Raw genomic sequence first — 22,075 nt, 5'->3', positions numbered from 1 at the left:
TCCTTCAGGGAAAGGAACCTGCAACCCGGTCTGGGCGCACACAAGATTCTGACCTCTATGGGAAACGATGAAGACATGTATTGGGTGAGGGAAGGAAGGGGTGAAGTGGGGGAGAGGGTGTATTTTATACAATTGGATGAATAAACTGGGGAGGGGGAGGGGGCTTGTGGAGCAGTGGGTAGTGTCCCTGCCTCTGAGGCAGAAGCTCTGGATTTGAGTCCTAACCCAGGATTTGATGGTCAAGGAAACCCTGTCCATCCGCCTGCCGGCTCCATCGCTCCCTCCGCGTTTCTGCATCTTCACCAGTTTGGAGATACGACAGAAAAGAGACTCGCCATCACCATCACTGCGCATGCTCCAAACACCGGGCGGTATTGCGCTTGCGCACTGCTCTCCTGTGGTGGAATAAAGGACATTCACTACCGCGGGGATACTGGGTAAAGATGCCGCCATTGAAGGTCAGAACCAGTGAACGGTGACTCTTTTTGGTATCGTGTGGCAAATTGGGAGTGCTGGGGTGGACATCAATAAAATTAGGAACCAAATTATACAGATATGCAAGTAAAACTTTCACCATTTGTGTACAAATGAGCAGTTCTTTCTATCCACAGGTCTTACAATGCCCCTGGGTCAGGAATCTGGCTTGAACCTGATTGTGCACAAGATTATTGTGTGGGTCCTGAGCTATGGAGGGATTGAAACAAGACACTGGGAATTTTAACGGCTGATAGCATCAGAATTTGACTCCCCGCTAAAGACAAGGAATGTTACCTTAACTACAGTTAGGGCAGAAAAGTGAAATATTGTCCAAATAAATATCGAAAATAGATACAAAATACGGAGCTATCAAGCTCTATATCTTTAACAAACATCGACATGGAAAGAGAAGATGAATGATCTTTCTACTACAAGCCCACTGACTCCCACAGCTATCTGGACTATCTGTAAGGACTCCATCCCTTTCTCTCAGCTCCTTCGCCTCCGTCGCATTTGTTCCGAAGATGCCACTTTCCAAAATGGTGCTTTGAAAATGTGTTCCTTCTTCCTCCACCATGATTTCCCACCTACAGTTGTTGACAGGGCCCTCAACGGTGTGCGGTCCATCTCCTGCGCCACTACCCTCGCCCCCTCCACTCCCTCCCAGAACAAGGATAGAGTCCCCCTCGTTCTCACATTTCACCCCACCAGCCTCTGTGTGCAACGCATAATCCTCCGCCATTTTCACCAACTCCAGCGTGATGCCACCACCAAACACATCTTCCCTTCACTCCCTCTGTCAGCATTCCACGGAGACTGTTCCCTCCGAGATAATCTAGTCCACTCCTCCACCATACCCAGTACCTCTCCCATCACTCATGGCACCTTCCCATGCAATCGCAGAAGGTGCAACACCTGCCCCTTTACCTCTTCCATGCTTAACATCCCAGGCCCAAAACACTCATTCCAGGTTAAGCAGCGTTTCACTTGCATCTCTTCCAATTTGGCCTATTGCATTCGCTGCTCCCAATGTGGTCTCCTCTGTATCGGAGAGACCAAAGGCAGACTGGGTGATCGCTTTGCTGAGCATCTTCGGTCTGTGCACATTCAGAACCCTGACCTTCCCGTTGCTTGCCATTTTAACAAAAGACCCTGCTCCCATGCCCACATGTCTGTCCTTGGCCTGCTGCAATGTTCCAGTGAAGCTCAACGCAAACTGGCGGAACAACATCTCATCTTCCAGTTAGGCACACTACTGCCTTCTGGTCTCAACAACAACTTCAGATGATTAGCTGTACTCCACCTCAACCCATTTATTTTCATCCCATTTCATTTTAACTGTCTTTTACCATTTCTTTCTTTCTTGTCTTTCTTAATATATATTTAAACCCCCCCCCCATCTTATCTACCTTTCTTTACCCTTTCTCCCCTTTGCTTCCCTCTTCCCCTCCCCCCACATTACATCTGTCACAGTTTACCCTCTGATGAACTGTACGGAGTCTGCACTTTCTCCCCGTGTGCGCGTGGGTTTCCTCCGGGTGCTCCGGTTTCCTCCCACAGTGCAAAGATGTGCAGGTTAGGTAGATTGGCCATGCTAAATTGCCCTTAGTGTCCAAAATTTCCCTTACTGGGTTATGGGATAGGGTGGGGGTGTGGACCTTGGGTGGGGTGCTCTTTCCAAGAGCCAGAGGAGACTCGATGGGCCGAATAGCCTCCTTCTGCACTGTAACTTCTATCTATGTTAGTTTCTCTGCTGTTTGGCCTTTCACACCTTTTATCCTCTCTGGGGACTGCCATTAGCACTCTTTCCCCTTGATATCTGTGGTTATTGGCACCCTGTTTCCCTGGGTTTCTGTGGCGATACTCATCTTTCATTCTCACTCCACAGTATAAATACTTCCCACTTTCTCTGTCTGTTAGCTTTAACAAAGAGTCATCGGACTGGAAACGTTAGCTATTTTCTCTCCCTACAGATGCTGCCAGACTTGCTGAGATTTTCCAGCATTTTCTCTTTGGTTTCAGATTCCAGCATCCGCAGTAATTTGCTTTTATCCATTATTTATGATGAATGACCTGGTCCACTTGCCAACCAATTGCCATTCATCAACATTATTACACCGCAGGGCAGCACGGTGGCCTAGTGGTTAGCACAACCGCCTCACGGCGCTGAGGTCCCAGGTTCGATCCCGGCTCTGGGTCACTGTCCGTGTGGAGTTTGCACGTTCTCCCCGTGTCTGCGTGGGTTTCGCCCCCACAACCCAAAAATGTGCAGAGTAGGTGGATTGGACACGCTAAATTGCCCCTTAATTGGAAAAAATAATTGGCTAATCTAAATTAAAAAAAAAAACATTATTACACCGCCAGAGTTCAGGGGCTCAGAGGCCAAAATAACATGAGGCCATGAATCTAATTTGGAAATATAGTTGAAGAAACAGTTGAGCGTTAATGGAAGAAATTGCTGTATGTATCAAAGAATTGATATAAGTAATAATAAAGATGTCTCAAGTATTATAGCAGCACAGGTCATGGGAAAAACCAGTAGGCAAGGGGTTAAATGTTGAACCTTAAAAGAAAAGTCACCTGCACTCGGGATAATTCAATCATCCTACAGGGCATTAGGATAAGAATGGGGACCCACGTCACAGAAACCATGGCTCCAGCCTGTCTGTAAGAGATTCATTGTCCAGCCCAGAGCAGGGAATAAAAACACATTAACACCCCATCAAGGAGTTCAGGTATATGTTGAACAGAATCCAGGAGATTGTAAAGAAGCATTGTATTAGTTGATCGTTTTCCCATTAAAGGGCCCAGAAAATATGCATGCTGATCACCTTGTATTATTCCGAATGAATTGATTACATCAATGCCTACTTGTAACTCTGAAAGAACTTTAAGTATATATGCATGTAACTTTGAATATGATCAGAGCTGACTTTTGCGAGCTAAGGGTAGCAGCAGAATTTGTCTCTCCTGTGTGCACTCAGCAATTTCAAATAAAGCAACTTTCTACAACTCCACGCGGTCGAGAAAAGACTGAGTATTTCTTCCCTCCAACACTCGGCGACTATGTGGCTCAAAATCGGGTGAGTGTTTTTATCTAACACCCATAATTACGGAGCGATTTCACGTTAGTCGTTGGTCGACCGTAAGTTGCGATTCCAAAGAACGAAACGGAGGAAGAGTCTGACTGCATGAGGAGGAGTGAAAATCGTTGAGGGAATCCGGGGTGTGGGATCGGGTAGTTAAGGAAAATTTGTTAAGGAACTTGCTCTGGAGGTTGAAGTGCCTGGTCAAAAGTAAAAACACGTAGGACAAAATACCACAGGAGAAAGAGTTGGAAGGAGTTCTCCTAGTGTGGGAAAGGAATAGCCACAGGAGTAACCGTGAGAGGATAGAGCCGAGAAGGATGAACTTCACAGGAGTGGTGTGTGTGTATGTGAACGGCAGAGATGGCCGGATCCGATAAAACAGACAAGAGCAAGGTAGAGCAAGATAGATGGGAGCCCAAGGGATCGATCGTGCAGATAATTGTAACCCACAATAGTTTTTTTTTTTTTTTTTATAAATTTAGAGTACCCAATTATTTTTTCCAATTAAGGGGCAATTTAGCGTGGCCAATCCACCTACTCTGCACATTTTTGGGCTGTGGGGGTGAAACCCACGCAGACACGGGGAGAATGTGCAAACTCCACACGGACAGTGACCCAGAGCCGGGATCGAACCTGGGACCTCAGCGCCGTGAGGCGGTTGTGCTAACCACTAGGCCACCGTGCTGCCCAGTAACCCACAATAGTAAGTTCATTGCAAAGATGAGGGAGAAAGGATACAACCCAGACGCACCCACGGCTGAGCAGAAGGCCTGGTGGGCAGGACAAACCAAGTATAGGTGTGAAAAGGGGGTAGTAATTGCGACTGTGATTTAAAAAAATAATAATTTAGAGTACCCAGTTTTTTTTTTTTTTTCAAATTAAGGGGCAATTTAGCGTGGCCAATCCACCTACCCGGCACATCTTTGGGTTGTGGGGGCGAAACCCACGCAAACACAGGGAGAATGTGACTTCCGGTTGCGGCTATGACCAGCTAAGTCGCACGTTTGGCTGCTCCTGCTACAAAGGTGTTTTCGGGCCGATTGGAGGGCCCCAACGGCGCTGTAAGGACAAATCCCGGTGGGGGAAGGCTCCCTGAAGAGAACCAGACCAACTTTATGGTCGGTACCCGGAGTGGGGTGGTAAAGAAAGCAACAGCAGCTCCCAAAAAAAAGCGGGGGAAGAAGACCAAAATGGCGGCCGGTGGCGCACCCGAGGAATGGAGGAAATGGGCGGATGAGCAGCAGGCCGCTCTCCTGCGCTTCTTTACGGAGCTGAAAATGGAGCTCTTGGAGTCAATGAATGCGACGACCACCAGGCTGATGGGAGCCCAGGCGACCCAAGAGGCGTCGATTCGGGAGCTGCAACAGGAGATGACTGTGAGGGAGGAGGAGGCCACGGTCCTCGTGGGAAAGGTAGAGGTGCACGAGGCACTCCACCTGAAATGGCAGAGCCGTTTTGAGGAGCTGGATACCCGAATGAGGCGGAAGAACCTGAGGATCCTGGGCCTGGCAGAAGGCCTGGAGGGGTCAGACCTCCCGGGATATGTAGCAGAAATGCTGAGCTCCCTGATGGGGGCAGGGGCCGTCCCCTCGCCCCTGGAGCTGGAAGAGGCCTACAGGGTCATGGCTAGGAGGCCAAGAGCAAATGAGCCCCCGAGGGCGGTGCTGGTGCGGTTCCAGCGACTCAGCGACCGTGAGAGAGTGCTGGAGTGGGCCAAGAGGGAAAGGAGCAGCAAGTGGGAGAATTCGACGGTGAGGGTCTACCAGGACTGGAGTGCGGAGGTGGCAAAGCGGCGGGCCCGGTACAACCGGACGAAGGCGGTGCTACATGCAAAACGGATCAGGTTCGGAATGCTGCAGCCAGCGCGCTTGTGGGTCACCTACAGGAACCAACACCACTATTTTGAGTCCCCAGAGGAGGCGTGGGCCTTTGTACAGGAAGAGAAACTGGACTCGAATTAGACCCAGGGGATACTTGGCGGCCGTAGCCGCTCGGGTACTTTCAGCTGAATTCTCTGTTTGGATTTTGAACTCTTGCTGTGGTTTTTCTTCTGATGTTTTTTCCCCCTTTGCCAACTTCCCTTAGTTATTGTTATTGTGGTTATTCATGGTTATTTATGGTTATTTATGCTGTTTGGTAGAGGGCGACTGTTAAGTACATCGTTATTTGTTATTTATCTGTTATTTATAATGTTAGGTTGGGGAGGTGGGACGGGGGGGTGAGAGCAGATCGGGGATATGGGCCCCTAGGGGGGGTTCTTTTACAGGCATGGACGGGGACGGGGGTGGAGCTGAAGATGGCGGGGTGGGGTGTGGCAGGGCGAAAGCGCGGGCTTTCCTCTGTTTTCCCGCGCGTGGGGCAGAGGAGGGGGGGAGGGGAGGAGTGCGGGGCGTGGCTAGCAATGGCGACCTTTCCCGCGCTGGAGCGGGGCCAGGGAGGAGTGGCAAGGGGGGGGAGGCTCCCCCCCCCCGAGCCGGGGGGAGTCGGAGTGTGGCAGGAGCAGCCGGGTCAGCGTGAACCAGCTGACTTACGGGAGTACGATGGAGGGTACATCGCGGCTAGGAGGGGTCCTAGCCTGGGGGGGGGGGGGGAGGGGGGTTAGGGAGGGACACCGGGTTGCTGCTGGAAAGACCAGAAACGGGAAGTGGAGGACTGGAGAGGTGGGGGGAGGGGGACATCGCCATGGGGAGCGGGTCAGGAGGGGAGGGTCGACCCGGGGCGAGCAGGGAACAGGACATGGCTAATCGGCAGGGGAAGGGGGCGGGTCGTCCCGCGACCCGGCTGATCACTTGGAACGTGAGGGGGTTGAATGGGCCGGTCAAGAGATCAAGGGTATTCTCACACCTGAAGGGACTGAAGGCTGATGTAGCAATGTTACAGGAGACCCATTTGAAGGTAGTGGACCAGGTTCGCCTGAGAAGGGGGTGGGTGGGACAGGTGTTCCACTCTGGATTGGACGCAAAGAACCGGGGGGTGGCGATTCTGGTGGGAAAGAGGGTGTCATTCGTGGCGGAGGAGGTGGTGGCGGATAAGGAGGGTAGGTATGTGATGGTGAAGGGTAAGCTGCAGGGGGAGAAAGTGGTGATGGTCAACGTATATGCCCCGAACTGGGATGACGCGGGTTTTATGAGGCGCCTATTGGGCCTCATTCCGGGACTGGAGGCAGGGGGCTTGATCATGGGGGGGGGACTTTAACACAGTGCTGGACCCCGGGCTAGACAGATCGAGGTCAAGGACCAACAGGAGGCCGGCAGCGGCAGAAGTGCTGAGGGGGTACATGGAGCAGATGGGAGGAGTAGACCCATGGAGGTTTGGTAGGCCGAGGGCGAGGGAGTATTCCTTTTTCTCCCACGTCCATAGAGTGTACTCCAGAATCGATTTCTTCGTGTTGAGCAGGGGGCTGATCCCGAGGGTACGGGAAGCTGAGTACTCGGCCATTGCGATCTCTGATCATGCACCGCATTGGGTGGATGTGGAAATGGGGGAGGCGCGGGACCAGCGCCCGCTGTGGCGGCTGGATGTGGGGCTGTTAGCGGACGACGAGGTGTGTAAAAGGGTCCGGAAGAGCATTGAGAGCTATCTGGACTTGAATGACACGGGTGAGGTGCAGGTGGGGATGGTCTGGGAGGCCCTGAAGGCAGTGATCAGGGGAGAGCTGATCTCCATAAGGGCGCACAGAGAAATAAAGGAGAGGCAGGAGAGGGAGAGGCTGGTGGGGGAGCTATTGGAAGTGGATAGGAGATATGCGGAGGCACCAGAGGAGGGGCTGCTGGGAGAACGGCGCAGCCTGCAGGTCAAGTTCGACCTGCTGACCACCAGGAAGGCAGAGACGCAGTGGAGAAGGGCACAGGGCGCGGTCTATGAGTATGGGGAAAAGGCGAGCAGGATGCTGGCACACCAGCTTCGCAAACGAGATGCGGCTAGGGAGATTGGGGGAGTGAAGGAGAGGGGCGGGAAGGTAGTGCAGAAGGGGCAAGAAGTGAACGGGGTCTTCAGGGATTTTTACAAGGAGTTGTATCGGTCTGAGCCACCGACGAGGAGAGGGGGAATGGAGGACTTCCTAAACAAATTGAGGTTCCCAAGGGTCCAGGAGGGGCTGGTAGAAGGGCTGGGGGCGCCAATAGGGCTAGAGGAGCTAGTCAAGGGAATAGGTCAGATGCAAGCGGGGAAGGCGCCGGGGCCAGATGGGTTCCCGGTGGAATTCTATAAGAAAAATGTGGACTTGGTGGGACCGGTACTGGTACGAGCCTTTAATGAGGCGCGAGAGGGGGGGGTTCTGCCCCCGACAATGTCGCAGGCTCTGATCTCCCTGATATTGAAGCGGGATAAAGACCCCGTGCAGTGCGGGTCCTACAGGCCTATCTCGCTTCTGAACGTGGATGCCAAGTTGCTGGCAAAGATCCTGGCAGCTAGAATAGAGGATTGTGTGCCAGGGGTAATCCATGAGGACCAGACGGGGTTCGTGAAGGGGCGGCAGCTCAACACGAACGTGCGGAGATTGCTGAATGTAATTATGATGCCGGCAGTGGAGGGGGAGGCTGAGATAGTGGTAGCGCTGGACGCGGAGAAGGCATTCGATAGGGTGGAGTGGGAGTACCTGTGGGAGACGTTGGAACGGTTTGGGTTTGGGGAAGGGTTTATTAAGTGGGTGAAGTTGCTCTACTCGGCCCCGACGGCGAGTGTAGTGACAAACGGGAGGAGGTCGGAGTATTTCGGGCTCCACCGAGGGACCAGGCAGGGATGTCCCCTATCCCCCCTACTTTTCGCACTGGCGATTGAACCGTTGGCGATGGCACTGAGGGGTTCAGGGGGGTGGAGAGGACTGACTAGGGTAGGGGAGGAACATCGAGTATCGCTGTATGCGGATGATCTACTGCTGTACGTGGCAGACCCAGAAGGGGGAATGCCGGAGATAATGGAACTATTAGCAGAGTTTGGGGACTTTTCGGGGTACAAACTAAATTTGGGCAAAAGCGAGGTTTTTGTGATACACCCGGGGGACCAGGGAGAGGGTATTGGGAGACTCCCCTTCAAGCGAGCAGGAAAGAGCTTTAGGTACTTAGGGGTGCAGGTGGCAAGGAACTGGGGGACCCTCCATAAGTTGAACTTTTCCAGGCTGGTGGAACAGATGGAGGAGGAATTTAAGAGGTGGGACATGGTACCGTTGTCGCTGGCGGGGAGGGTGCAGTCAATCAAAATGACGGTCCTCCCAAGGTTCTTGTTTTTATTTCAGTGCTTGCCCATCTTCCTCCCTAGGGCCTTCTTCAAAAAGGTGACGAGTAGCATCATGAGCTACGTGTGGGCGCATGGCACCCCAAGGGTGAGGAGGGTCTTTTTGGAGCGGAGTAGGGACAGTGGAGGGCTGGCACTGCCCAATCTCTCGGGGTACTACTGGGCGGCAAATGTGTCAATGGTGCGCAAGTGGATGATGGAAGGGGAGGGGGCAGCTTGGAAACGAATGGAGAGGGCGTCCTGTGGCAACACAAGCCTGGGGGCCCTAGTAACGGCACCATGGCCGCTCCCCCCCACGAGGTACACCACGAGCCCGGTGGTGGCGGCCACCCTCAAGATATGGGGGCAGTGGAGGCGACATAGGGGGGAAATGGGAGGTCTGTTGGCGGCGCCAATAAGAGGGAACCATAGATTCATCCCGGGGAACATCGACGGGGGATTTCAGAGCTGGTACAGGGTGGGCATACGGCAGCTGAAGGACCTGTTTATAGAGGGGAGGTTTGCGAGCCTGGGAGGGCTGGAGGAGAAGTTTGAGCTCCCCCCGGGAAACATGTTCAGATATTTACAAGTGAAGGCATTTGCTAGGCGGCAGGTGGAGGGGTTTCCCCTGCTCCCCAGTAAGGGGGCGAGTGATAGGGTGCTCTCGGGGGTCTGGGTCGGAGGGGGGAAGATATCAGACATCTACAAGATAATGCAGGAGGCGGAAGCAGCATCAGGGGAGGAGCTGAAAGCCAAGTGGGAAGGGGAGCTGGGAGAGCAGATAGAAGACGGGACGTGGGCGGATGCACTGGAGAAGGTCAACTCTTCCTCCTCGTGTGCGAGACTGAGCCTCATTCAATTTAAGGTGCTGCATAGAGCTCACATGACGGGGACAAGGATGAGCCGGTTCTTTGGGGGTGAGGACAGGTGTGTCAGATGTCTGGGAAGCCCAGCGAACCATGTGCATATGTTCTGGGCATGTCCGGCGCTGGAAGGGTTCTGGAAGGGGGTGGCAAGGACGGTGTCGAAGGTGGTGGGGTCCAGGGTCAAACCAGGATGGGGGCTTGCGATCTTTGGGGTCGGGGTAGAACCGGGGGTACAGGAGGCTAGGGAGGCCGGAATACTGGCCTTTGCGTCCCTAGTGGCTCGACGAAGGATATTAATTCAATGGAAGGACGCGAGGCCTCCAAGCGTTGAAACTTGGATTAACGATATGGCTAGCTATATTCAGCTAGAAAGGATCAAATTTGCCCTGAGAGGGTCGGTACAGGGATTCGCCAGGCGGTGGCAACCTTTCCTTGACTTTTTAGATCAGAGATAGACGTTCGGGGTCGTGGCAGCAGCAACCCAGGGGGGGGGGGGGAAGGGGGGGGGGGAGAGGGGGGGGGGGAGGGGGGCAGCAAGGGTCGTGGGGGGACATGCACGACTGTAACGCGGGCAAGTCTGCTCGCTGCTCATGTCTGAAACTGTAGGCTGCCTTGTTTGTTAAGGTTGCCTGGGGGGAGGGGGGGGGGGGGGGGGGAGGACTGGTGCGCGCGAGAGGGCGGGCGAGGGAGGGACATTTGCCTAGAGGGATTGTGTTGTAAATAATTTAAAAATTAGTAGGGGTAAATGTCTGTATGGAAAAACTCTTTCAATAAAAATTATTTTAAAAAAAACACAGGGAGAATGTGCAAACTCCACACGGACAGTGACCCAGAGCCGGGATCGAACCTGGGACCTCGGCGCCGTGAGGCAGCAGGGCTAACCCACTGCGCTACGTGCTGCCCGACTACGATTTTAAGGAACCAAGGGTGTGAAGAATTGCAGGAGGCAAAAGTATCAGCCGTAAGACGCGCGCAGAAAGGGGACAGGAGAAAACCGCAGGACAGATTTGTGGGGACTGTGATCCCGACAGCACCATGTGTCATGGAGGAGAGTGACTACGGGGGTGACAGGGACAGTTTCAAGGAGGGGGAAAAAAAATGAAAATGAAAATTCGCTTATTGTCACGAGTAGGCTTCAATGAAGTTACTGTGAAAAGCCCCTGTAAATGTACAATGATTATGCATCCCCCGCTCCTAATGAAGAAAAGGATGAACTACTGCCTTATTGCGTGTAGTGAGGAAAACAGTGGAGGGGTAAACCACTGAGCAACATATCCAAACACCTTTCACAGCTGGGGAAAAACAAATAATCTTGAATGAACTGCCCTCTCTAAAACGACAGGATGATAACGACCCTTTTTGGGATAAACTGGACGAATTACGGGAGGCTCATGGGTTAACCAGTGATGATATCCATTTATTATTAAGGGCAAAGATCCCCGCACCGGTATGGGCAAGCATGCCACAACCATATAGGGATCGCACGTGGGTCACGCAGAGGGGAGGAGGAAACAAGGACGCCCGCTTTGCAACCTTTAGAACGGCATTGCGAACTGCCCTAGGGAGAGGGAGCCCAAATTGGACATTGATCATCTTACTTAAACAGGGACCAAAGGAAAGGGTCGAGGATTATGCAGAGAAGAAATTTGAGGCGTTTAAGCATCATTCAGGGACAGTAGCCCTCAGCAGAGATGATGAAATATTTTTTAAAATGTTAACAGATGGAATGGGTCCGCACCTGACTAGGATCGTAGATATGGGACTTCCGGTAGGGAATGACTTTAATCAGGTCTTAGCATGGGCCATGAAGGCAGAAGCTAATTTAGGAAAAGGGTCCAAGGTAAGCCCCTCAGGAAAATTAGAAGGAGGAAGGCAGTGCTTCACATGCGGAAAGGAAGGGCATTTCGCAAGGATGTGTAGAAGCAAGAAAGATCCTAAGCAGGGACTCCTGAGGTATCTGAAATGAAAGGAGAACAGGACACGAGCAGGAAAATTGCTGGGCAAAGGGAGGGGGGCAAGGAAGGTCAGGGACCTAAAGCCCTGAAGGACAGTGTCGGGTCGAGCACCCCAGGATCAATAATGCAGGTTTCAGCTCAGGATTTAGCAAAAAATGTTCAGCGCCCTAAAACAATGACACGTTTCAGCCCACACTGGTGGAGAAAGGGACTCCCGGATATTTGTTGATGCGCGTTAGGGGGCCAGCCGTGCACAATGTGGATAGATACCGGGGCCGCAATATCCATCACCGATATAGATTTACCCTTAACCGGTCAGACAACTCAGATCAGGGGGGTGGGGGATGGGGTCCGTATTGCCACATTAAGCGAACCCACCCTTGTAGAAATCAGGGATTTTACTGTAACAATCAGAATCCGGGTATGTAAGACTGCAGAGGGGACTATATTAGGGATAGACTGGCTAGAGCAATTGGGAGCAGTAATAAACACTAAAACACAGGCCATTGAGTGGAAAAGGTCACACAATGTAGATAGGTAGGGAAGAAAGGTCTGGCACCACGTCCACAGCATGGCTCCAGTCACAACTGATTGGGGGCAGCAGGGGATGTGGGGGAATAATAGCACAGGCATATCCAGCAGTATGGGCCAGGAACAAGCAAGAGTATGGGAGCCTGGGGGTGACTCCGGTCACCATCACCGGAGACCCACACCCACCACATAAGCAGTATCCCATAAAAAGGGAAGCGACCAAGGCAGTAAGGGAGATGGTGCTAGATTTAGAAAATCAGAGGATAGTAAAAGAGACCCACTCATACACTAACTCCCCAATTTGGCCGGTAAGGAAGCCAGACGGCTCGTACCGACTGACGGTAGATTACACCAGTCTGAACAAGCACGCGGTGAGGGAGTACCCCATTGTAGCAAATCTGACCACTATTTGGAATAACCTTAGCCCAAAACAGACTATGTTATCAGTATTAGATATAGCCAACGGGTTTTGGTCCATTCCAGTGTGGGAAGAGCATCAGAATAAATTCGCTTTTACCATAGGGGAAGACAGAATATTTGGGCTAGGCTACCCCAAGGGTTTCACAATAGTCCGGCCATTTTCCATAGACACATGGCCGAGGTGGTTGCCCAAGTGTATCTGAGTGGGACACAGAGTACCACACTCCAGTATGTAGACGATAAAGCCTGGGCTCGAATTCATAGGCTCATGTAATTTCAACAAAGCATGGTAGCAATTATGTTAAGTATAAAAGCAACAGTTTGAAAATATACTACACAGAATTCCTTGTGTGTGGTAATAAGCGATTCAGGAGAAATTAAAGAATGCCGGTAACATAGAAAGTATTTGACGTAGAGTTTAAATTGGGAGTGTACGGTTGTAATCGGATATAGATTTCATTATAAACGCTCGTCAGTCTAATTAGCCAAATGAACGTAGCCCTAGCAGCAAAATTTGCGGTCCAAAGTAACAAAATAGGTCGCTCATTGAATTCATTTAGAAACGTGAGGAATAACCAGCAATGTATAAGCGCATTCAAGCAGACGACAACATTCCATAGATCAGATCCGGATACAGGGAGGCAGTTAAAATGCCTTGAAACTTAAAACTGTTCTTGCAAAGTTATTAAAGATTTAGAGACAAAGAGACAGAAAGAGAGAGAGAGAGCGACAGAGTCAGACAGAGAGAGAGAGACAAAGAGACAGCGAGTCAGAGAGACAAAGAGACAGGCAGAGAGAGAGTCAGAGAGACAAAGAGACAGAGTTAGAGACACAAAGGGACAAAGAGACAGAGAGAGAGTCAGAGACACAAGGGGACAAAGAGACAGAGAGAGAGTCAGAGAGACAGAGAGAGAGTCAGAGACAAAGAGACAGAGAGAGAATCAGAGACACAAAGAGACAGAGAGAGAGTCAGAGACACAAAGGGACAGAGAGAGTCAGAGAGACAAAGGGACAGAGAGAGAGAGAGAGTCAGAGAGACAAAGAGACAAAGAGAGAGTCAGAGACACAAAGTGACAAAGAGACAGAGAGAGTCAGAGAGACAAAGAGACAGAGAGAGTCAGAGAGACAAAGTGACAGAGAGAGAGTCAGAGAGACAAAGAGACAGAGAGAGTCAGAGAGTGTCAGAGACACAAAGAGACAGAGAGAGTCAGAGAGTGTCAGAAACACAAAGAGACAGAGAGAGAGAGTCAGAGAGACAAAGAGAGTCAGAGAGTGTCAGAGACACAAAGAGACAGAGAGAGAGTCAGAGAGACAGAGAGAGAGTCAGAGACACAAAGAGACAGAGAGAGTCAGAGACACAAAGGACAACGAGACAGAGAGAGAGTCAGAGAGTGTCAGAGACACAAAGAGACAGAGAGAGAGTCAGAGAGACAGAGAGAGAGTCAGAGAGACAAAGTGACAGAGAGACAGAGAGAGAGTCAGAGAGACAGAGAGAGTCAGAGACACAAAGGGACAGAGAGAGAGTCAGAGGACAAAGAGACAGAGAGAGAATCAGAACGACAAAGAGACAGAGACAGTCAGAGAGACAGAGAGAGAGAGTCAGAGACACAAAGGGACAGATAGAGAGTCAGAGACACAAAGGGACAAAGAGACAGAGAGAGTCAGAGAGACAAAGTGACAGAGAGACAGAGAGAGTCAGAGAGACAAAGTGACAGAGAGACAGAGAGAGTCAGAGAGACAAAGAGACAGAGAGAGTCAGAGAGACAAAGTGACAGAGAGAGAGTCAGAGAGACAAAGAGACAGAGAGAGTCAGAGACACAAAGAGACAGAGAGAGAGTCAGAGAGAGAGAGAGAGTCAGAGAGACAAAGAGACAGAGAGAGTCAGAGACACAAAGAGACAGAGAGAGAGTCAGAGAGTGTCAGAGACACAAAGAGACAGAGAGACAGAGAGAGAGAGTCAGAGAGACAAAGAGACAGAGAGAGTCAGAGAGTGTCAGAGACACAAAGAGACAGAGAGAGAGTCAGAGAGACAGAGAGAGAGTCAGAGACAGAGAGAGAGTCAGAGAGACACAGAGAGAGTCAGAGACACAAAGGACAACGAGACAGAGTGTCAGAGACACAAAGAGAGAGTCAGAGAGACAGAGAGAGAGTCAGAGAGACAGTGACAGAGAGAGAGTCAGAGAGACAGAGAGAGAGAGAGTCAGAGAACAGAGAGAGAGAGTCAGAGAGACAAAGAGTCAGAGAGAGAGTCAGAGGGACAAAGAGACAGAGAGCGAGTCAGAGAGACAAAGAGACAGAGAGAGTCAGAGAGACAAAGTGACAGAGAGACAGAGAGAGTCAGAGAGACAAAGAGACAGAGAGAGTCATAGAGACAAAGTGACAGAGAGAGAGTCAGAGAGACAAAGAGACAGAGAGAGTCAGAGACACAAAGAGACAGAGAGAGAGTCAGAGAGAGAGAGAGAGTCAGAGAGACAAAGAGACAGAGAGAGTCAGAGACACAAAGAGACAGAGAGAGAGTCAGAGAGTGTCAGAGACACAAAGAGACAGAGAGAGAGAGTCAGAGAGACAAAGAGACAGAGAGAGTCAGAGAGTGTCAGAGACACAAAGAGACAGAGAGAGAGTCAGAGACAGAGAGAGAGTCAGAGAGACAGAGAGAGTCAGAGACACAAAGGACAACGAGACAGAGAGTCAGAGAGTGTCAGAGACACAAAGAGACAGAGAGAGAGTCAGAGAGACAGAGGGAGAGTCAGAGAGACAGTGACAGAGAGACAGAGAGAGCGTCAGAGAGACAGAGACACAAAGGGACAGAGAGAGAGTCAGAGGACAAAGAGACAGAGAGAGAATCAGAGAGACAAAGAGACAGAGACAGTCAGAGAGACAGAAAGAGAGTCAGAGAGACAAAGGGACAGAGAGAGAGAGAGAGTCAGAGACACAAAGGGACAGAGAGAGAGTCAGAGACACAAAGGGACAGAGAGAGAATCAGAGAGACAAAGAGACAGAGAGAGAGTCAGAGGGACAAAGAGACAGAGAGAGAGAGTCAGAGGGACAAAGAGACAGAGAGAGAGTCAGAGACACAAAGGGACAGAGAGAGTCAGAGACTCAAAGGGACAGAGAGAGAGTCAGAGACACAAAGGGACAGAGAGAGAATCAGAGAGGCAAAGAGACAGAGAGAGTCAGAGACACAAAGAGACAGAGAGAGAGTCAGAGAGTGTCAGAGACACAAAGAGACAGAGAGACAGAGAGAGAGAGTCAGAGAGACAAAGAGAGAGTCAGAGAGTGTCAGAGACATAAAGAGACAGAGAGAGAGTCAGAGAGACAGAGAGAGAGTCAGAGACAGAGAGAGAGTCAGAGAGACACAGAGAGAGTCAGAGACACAAAGGACAACGAGACAGAGTGTCAGAGACACAAAGAGAGAGTCAGAGAGACAGAGAGAGAGTCAGAGAGACAGTGACAGAGAGACAGAGAGAGAGTCAGAGAGAGAGTCAGAGACACAAAGGGACAGAGAGAGAGTCAGAGAGACAGAGAGAGAGTCAGAGACAGAGAGAGAGTCAGAGAGACACAGAGAGAGTCAGAGACACAAAGGACAACGAGACAGAGTGTCAGAGACACAAAGAGAGAGTCAGAGAGACAGAGAGAGAGTCAGAGAGACAGTGACAGAGAGACAGAAAGAGAGTCAGAGAGACAAAGGGACAGAGAGAGAGAGAGAGAGTCAGAGAGACAAAGAGACAGAGAGAGTCAGAGAGACAAAGTGACAGAGAGAGAGTCAGAGAGACAAAGAGACAGAGAGAGTCAGAGACACAAAGAGACAGAGAGAGAGTCAGAGAGAGAGAGAGAGTCAGAGAGACAAAGAGACAGAGAGAGTCAGAGACACAAAGAGACAGAGAGAGAGTCAGAGAGTGTCAGAGACACAAAGAGACAGAGAGAGAGAGTCAGAGAGACAAAGAGACAGAGAGAGTCAGAGAGTGTCAGAGACACAAAGAGACAGAGAGAGAGTCAGAGAGACAGAGAGAGAGTCAGAGACAGAGAGAGAGTCAGAGAGACACAGAGAGAGTCAGAGACACAAAGGACAACGAGACAGAGTGTCAGAGACACAAAGAGAGAGTCAGAGAGACAGAGAGAGAGTCAGAGAGACAGTGACAGAGAGAGAGTCAGAGAGACAGAGAGAGAGAGTCAGAGAACAGAGAGAGAGCGTCAGAGAGACAAAGAGTCAGAGAGAGAGTCAGAGGGACAAAGAGACAGAGAGCGAGTCAGAGAGACAAAGAGACAGAGAGAGTCAGAGAGACAAGTGACAGAGAGACAGAGAGAGTCAGAGAGACAAAGAGACAGAGAGAGTCATAGAGACAAAGGGACAGAGAGAGAGTCAGAGAGACAAAGAGACAGAGAGAGTCAGAGACACAAAGAGACAGAGAGAGAGTCAGAGAGAGAGAGAGAGTCAGAGAGACAAAGAGACAGAGAGAGTCAGAGACACAAAGAGACAGAGAGAGAGTCAGAGAGTGTCAGAGACACAAAGAGGCAGAGAGAGAGAGTCAGAGAGACAAAGAGACAGAGAGAGTCAGAGAGTGTCAGAGACACAAAGAGACAGAGAGAGAGTCAGAGAGAGAGAGAGAGTCAGAGAGACAAAGAGACAGAGAGAGTCAGAGACACAAAGAGACAGAGAGAGAGTCAGAGAGTGTCAGAGACACAAAGAGGCAGAGAGAGAGAGTCAGAGAGACAAAGAGACAGAGAGAGTCAGAGAGTGTCAGAGACACAAAGAGACAGAGAGAGAGTCAGAGACAGAGAGAGAGTCAGAGAGACAGAGAGTGTCAGAGACACAAAGAGACAGAGAGAGAGTCAGAGACAGAGAGAGAGTCAGAGAGACAGAGAGTGTCAGAGACACAAAGAGACAGAGAGAGAGTCAGAGAGACAGAGGGAGAGTCAGAGAGACAGTGACAGAGAGACAGAGAGAGCGTCAGAGAGACAGAGAGAGAGTCAGAGACATAAAGGGACAGAGAGAGAGTCAGAGGACAAAGAGACAGAGAGAGAATCAGAGAGACAAAGAGACAGAGACAGTCAGAGAGACAGAAAGAGAGTCAGAGAGACAAAGGGACAGAGAGAGAGAGAGAGTCAGAGACACAAAGGGACAGAGAGAGAGTCAGAGACACAAAGGGACAGAGAGAGAATCAGAGAGACAAAGAGACAGAGAGAGAGTCAGAGGGACAAAGAGACAGAGAGAGAGAGTCAGAGGGACAAAGAGACAGAGAGAGAGTCAGAGACACAAAGGGACAGAGAGAGTCAGAGACTCAAAGGGACAGAGAGAGAGTCAGAGACACAAAGGGACAGAGAGAGAATCAGAGAGGCAAAGAGACAGAGAGAGTCAGAGACACAAAGAGACAGAGAGAGAGTCAGAGAGTGTCAGAGACACAAAGAGACAGAGAGACAGAGAGAGAGAGTCAGAGAGACAAAGAGACAGAGAGAGTCAGAGAGTGTCAGAGACACAAAGAGACAGAGAGAGAGTCAGAGAGACAGAGAGAGAGTCAGAGACAGAGAGAGAGTCAGAGAGACACAGAGAGAGTCAGAGACACAAAGGACAACGAGACAGAGTGTCAGAGACACAAAGAGAGAGTCAGAGAGACAGAGAGAGAGTCAGAGAGACAGAGACAGAGAGACAGAGAGAGAGTCAGAGAGAGAGTCAGAGACACAAAGGGACAGAGAGAGAGTCAGAGAGACAGAGAGAGAGTCAGAGACAGAGAGAGAGTCAGAGAGACACAGAGAGAGTCAGAGACACAAAGGACAACGAGACAGAGTGTCAGAGACACAAAGAGAGAGTCAGAGAGACAGAGAGAGAGTCAGAGAGACAGTGACAGAGAGACAGAAAGAGAGTCAGAGAGACAAAGGGACAGAGAGAGAGAGAGAGAGTCAGAGACACAAAGGGACAGAGAGAGAGTCAGAGACACAAAGGGACAGAGAGAGAATCAGAGAGACAAAGAGACAGAGAGAGAGTCAGAGGGACAAAGAGACAGAGAGAGAGAGTCAGAGGGACAAAGAGACAGAGAGAGAGCCAGAGACACAAAGGGACACAGAGATCAGAGAGACAAAGGGACAGAGAGAGAGAGTCAGAGACACAAAGGGACAGAGAGAGAATCAGAGAGACAAAGAGACAGAGAGAGAGTCAGAGGGACAAAGAGACAGAGAGAGAGAGTCAGAGGGACAAAGAGACAGAGAGAGAGTCAGAGACACAAAGGGACAGAGAGAGTCAGAGAGACAAAGGGACAGAGAGAGAGAGTCAGAGACACAAAGGGACAGAGAGAGAATCAGAGAGACAAAGAGACAGAGAGAGAGTCAGAGGGACAAAGAGACAGAGAGAGAGTCAGAGACACAAAGAGACAGAGAGAGAGTCAGAGGGACAAAGAGACAGAGAGAGAGTCAGAGACACAAAGGGACAGAGAGAGAGTCAGAGAGACAGAGAGAGAGAGAGAGAGAGAGAGAGAGACAAAGAGACAGAGAGAGAGTCAGAGGGACAAAGAGACAAAGTGACAGAGAGAGTCAGAGACAGAGAGAGAGACAGAGAGAGACAAAGAGACAGAGAGAGAGTCAGAGAGACAAAGAGACAGAGAGAGAGTCAGAGAGACAGAGAGAGAGAGACAAAGAGACAGAGAGAGAGAGAGTCAGAGAGACAAAGGGACAGAGAGAGAGTCAGAGAACAGAGAGAGAGTCAGAGAGACAAAGGGACAGAGAGAGAGTCAGAGAACAGAGAGAGAGAGTCAGAGAGACAAAGAGTCAGAGAGAGAGTCAGAGGGACAAAGAGACAGAGAGCGAGTCAGAGAGACAAAGGGACAGAGAGAGACAGTCAGAGAGACAAAGAGACAGAGAGAGAGTCAGAGAGACAGAGAGAGACAAAGAGACAGAGAGAGAGTCAGAGAGACAAAGAGACAGAGAGAGTCAGAGACACAAAGAGACAGAGAGAGAGTCAGAGAGACAAAGAGACAGAGAGAGTCAGAGAGACAGAGAGAGAGAGAGAGATACAAAGAGACAGAGAGAGAGTCAGAGAGACAAAGAGACAGATAGAGAGTCAGAGAGACAGAGAGAGAGAGACAAAGAGACAGAGAGAGAGTCAGAGAGACAAAGGGACAGAGAGAGAGTCAGAGAACAGAGAGAGAGAGTCAGAGAGACAAAGAGTCAGAGAGAGAGTCAGAGGGACAAAGAGACAGAGAGAGAGTCAGAGAGACAAAGGGACAGAGAGAGAGAGTCAGAGACACAAAGGGACAGAGAGAGAATCAGAGAGACAAAGAGACAGAGAGAGAGTCAGAGGGACAAAGAGACAGAGAGAGAGTCAGAGACACAAAGAGACAGAGAGAGAGAGTCAGAGGGACAAAGAGACAGAGAGAGAGTCAGAGACACAAAGGGACAGAGAGAGAGTCAGAGAGACAGAGAGAGAGAGAGAGAGAGAGAGACAAAGAGACAGAGAGAGAGTCAGAGGGACAAAGAGACAAAGTGACAGAGAGAGTCAGAGACAGAGAGAGAGACAGAGAGAGACAAAGAGACAGAGAGAGAGTCAGAGAGACAAAGAGACAGAGAGAGAGTCAGAGAGACAGAGAGAGAGAGAGAGAGACAAAGGGACAGAGAGACAAAGGGACAGAGAGACAAAGGGACAGAGAGAGAGAAAGGGAACAGAGAGAGAGAAAGGGACAGTGAGACAAAGGGACAGAGAGAGAGACAGAGAACAGAGAGAGAGAGTCAGAGAGACAAAGAGTCAGAGAGAGAGTCAGAGGGACAAAGAGACAGAGAGCGAGTCAGAGAGACAAAGGGACAGAGAGAGACAGTCAGAGAGACAAAGAGACAGAGAGAGAGTCAGAGAGACAGAGAGAGACAAAGAGACAGAGAGAGAGTCAGAGAGACAAAGAGACAGAGAGAGTCAGAGACACAAAGAGACAGAGAGAGAGTCAGAGAGACAAAGAGACAGAGAGAGTCAGAGAGACAGAGAGAGAGAGAGAGAGATACAAAGAGACAGAGAGAGAGTCAGAGAGACAAAGAGACAGATAGAGAGTCAGAGAGACAGAGAGAGAGAGACAAAGAGACAGAGAGAGAGTCAGAGAGACAAAGGGACAGAGAGAGAGTCAGAGAACAGAGAGAGAGAGTCAGAGAGACAAAGAGTCAGAGAGAGAGTCAGAGGGACAAAGAGACAGAGAGAGAGTCAGAGAGACAAAGGGACAGAGAGAGAAAGGGACAGAGAGACAAAGAGACAGAGAGAGAGTCAGAGAGACAAAGGGACAGAGAGAGAGTCAGAGAGACAGATAGAGAGAGTCAGAGAGACAAAGAGTCAGAGAGAGAGTCAGAGGGACAAAGAGACAGAGAGAGAGTCAGAGAGCCAAAGGGATAGAGAGAGAGTCAGAGAGACAAAGAGACAGAGAGAGAGTCGGAGACACAAAGGGACAGAGAGAGAGTCAGAGAGACAAAGAGACGGAGAGAGAGTCAGAGAGACAAAGAGACAGAGAGAGAGTCAGAGGGACAAAGAGACAAAGTGACAGAGAGAGTCAGAGGGACAAAGAGACAGAGAGAGAGTCAGAGACACAAAGGGACAGAGAGAGAGTCAGAGACACAAAGAGACAGAGAGAGAGTCAGAGAGACAAAGAGACAGAGAGAGTCAGAGAGACAAAGGGACAGAGAGAGAGTGAGAGAGACAAAGGGACAGAGAGAGAGTCAGAGAGAGAGAGTCAGAGAGACAAAGAGTCAGAGAGAGAGTCAGAGAGACAAAGAGACAGAGAGAGAGTCGGAGACACAAAGGGACAGAGAGAGAGTCAGAGAGACAAAGAGACGGAGAGAGAGTCAGAGAGACAAAGAGACAGAGAGAGAGTCAGAGGGACAAAGAGACAAAGTGACAGAGAGAGTCAGAGGGACAAAGAGACAGAGAGAGAGTCAGAGACACAAAGGGACAGAGAGAGAGTCAGAGACACAAAGAGACAGAGAGAGAGTCAGAGAGACAAAGAGACAGAGAGAGTCAGAGAGACAAAGGGACAGAGAGAGAGTGAGAGAGACAAAGGGACAGAGAGAGAGTCAGAGAGAGAGAGTCAGAGAGACAAAGAGTCAGAGAGAGAGTCAGAGGGACAAAGAGACAGAGAGAGAGTCAGAGAGACAAAGGGACAGAGAGAGAGTCAGAGAGACAAAGAGACAGAGAGAGAGTCAGAGAGACAAAGAGACAGAGAGAGTGTCAGAGAGACAAAGAGACAGAGAGAGAGTCAGAGACACAAAGGGACAGAGAGAGAGTCAGAGAGACAAAGAGACAGAGAGAGAGTCAGAGACACAAAGGGACAGAGAGAGAGTCAGAGAGACAAAGAGACAGGCAGAGAGAGAGTCAGAGAGACAAAGGGACAGAGAGAGAGTCAGAGAGAGAAAGGGACAGAGAGAGAAAGGGACAGAGAGACAAAGAGACAGAGAGAGAGTCAGAGACACAAAGGGACAGAGAGAGAATCAGAGAGACAAAGAGACAGGCAGAGAGAGTCAGAGAGACAAAGGGACAGAGAGAGAGTCAGAGACACAAAGGGACAGAGAG

At 50.4% G+C, this 22,075-nt stretch overlaps 1 protein-coding gene across 1 annotated transcript in view; it reads left to right on the top strand.

The window, feature by feature from the left end:
- Positions 1-22,075, top strand: part of LOC119951929 (zinc finger protein 420-like) — a 98,845-nt gene that overhangs the window by 14,112 nt on the left and 62,658 nt on the right. The gene's annotated exons all lie outside the window — the stretch shown is intronic.

The sequence above is a fragment of the Scyliorhinus canicula genome, chromosome 17 (genome assembly GCF_902713615.1).
Source record: "Scyliorhinus canicula chromosome 17, sScyCan1.1, whole genome shotgun sequence".
Lineage (NCBI taxonomy): Eukaryota > Metazoa > Chordata > Chondrichthyes > Carcharhiniformes > Scyliorhinidae > Scyliorhinus > Scyliorhinus canicula.
The sequence above is the reverse complement of the archived record's forward strand: the minus strand, read 5'-3'. Positions and strand labels throughout refer to the sequence as shown.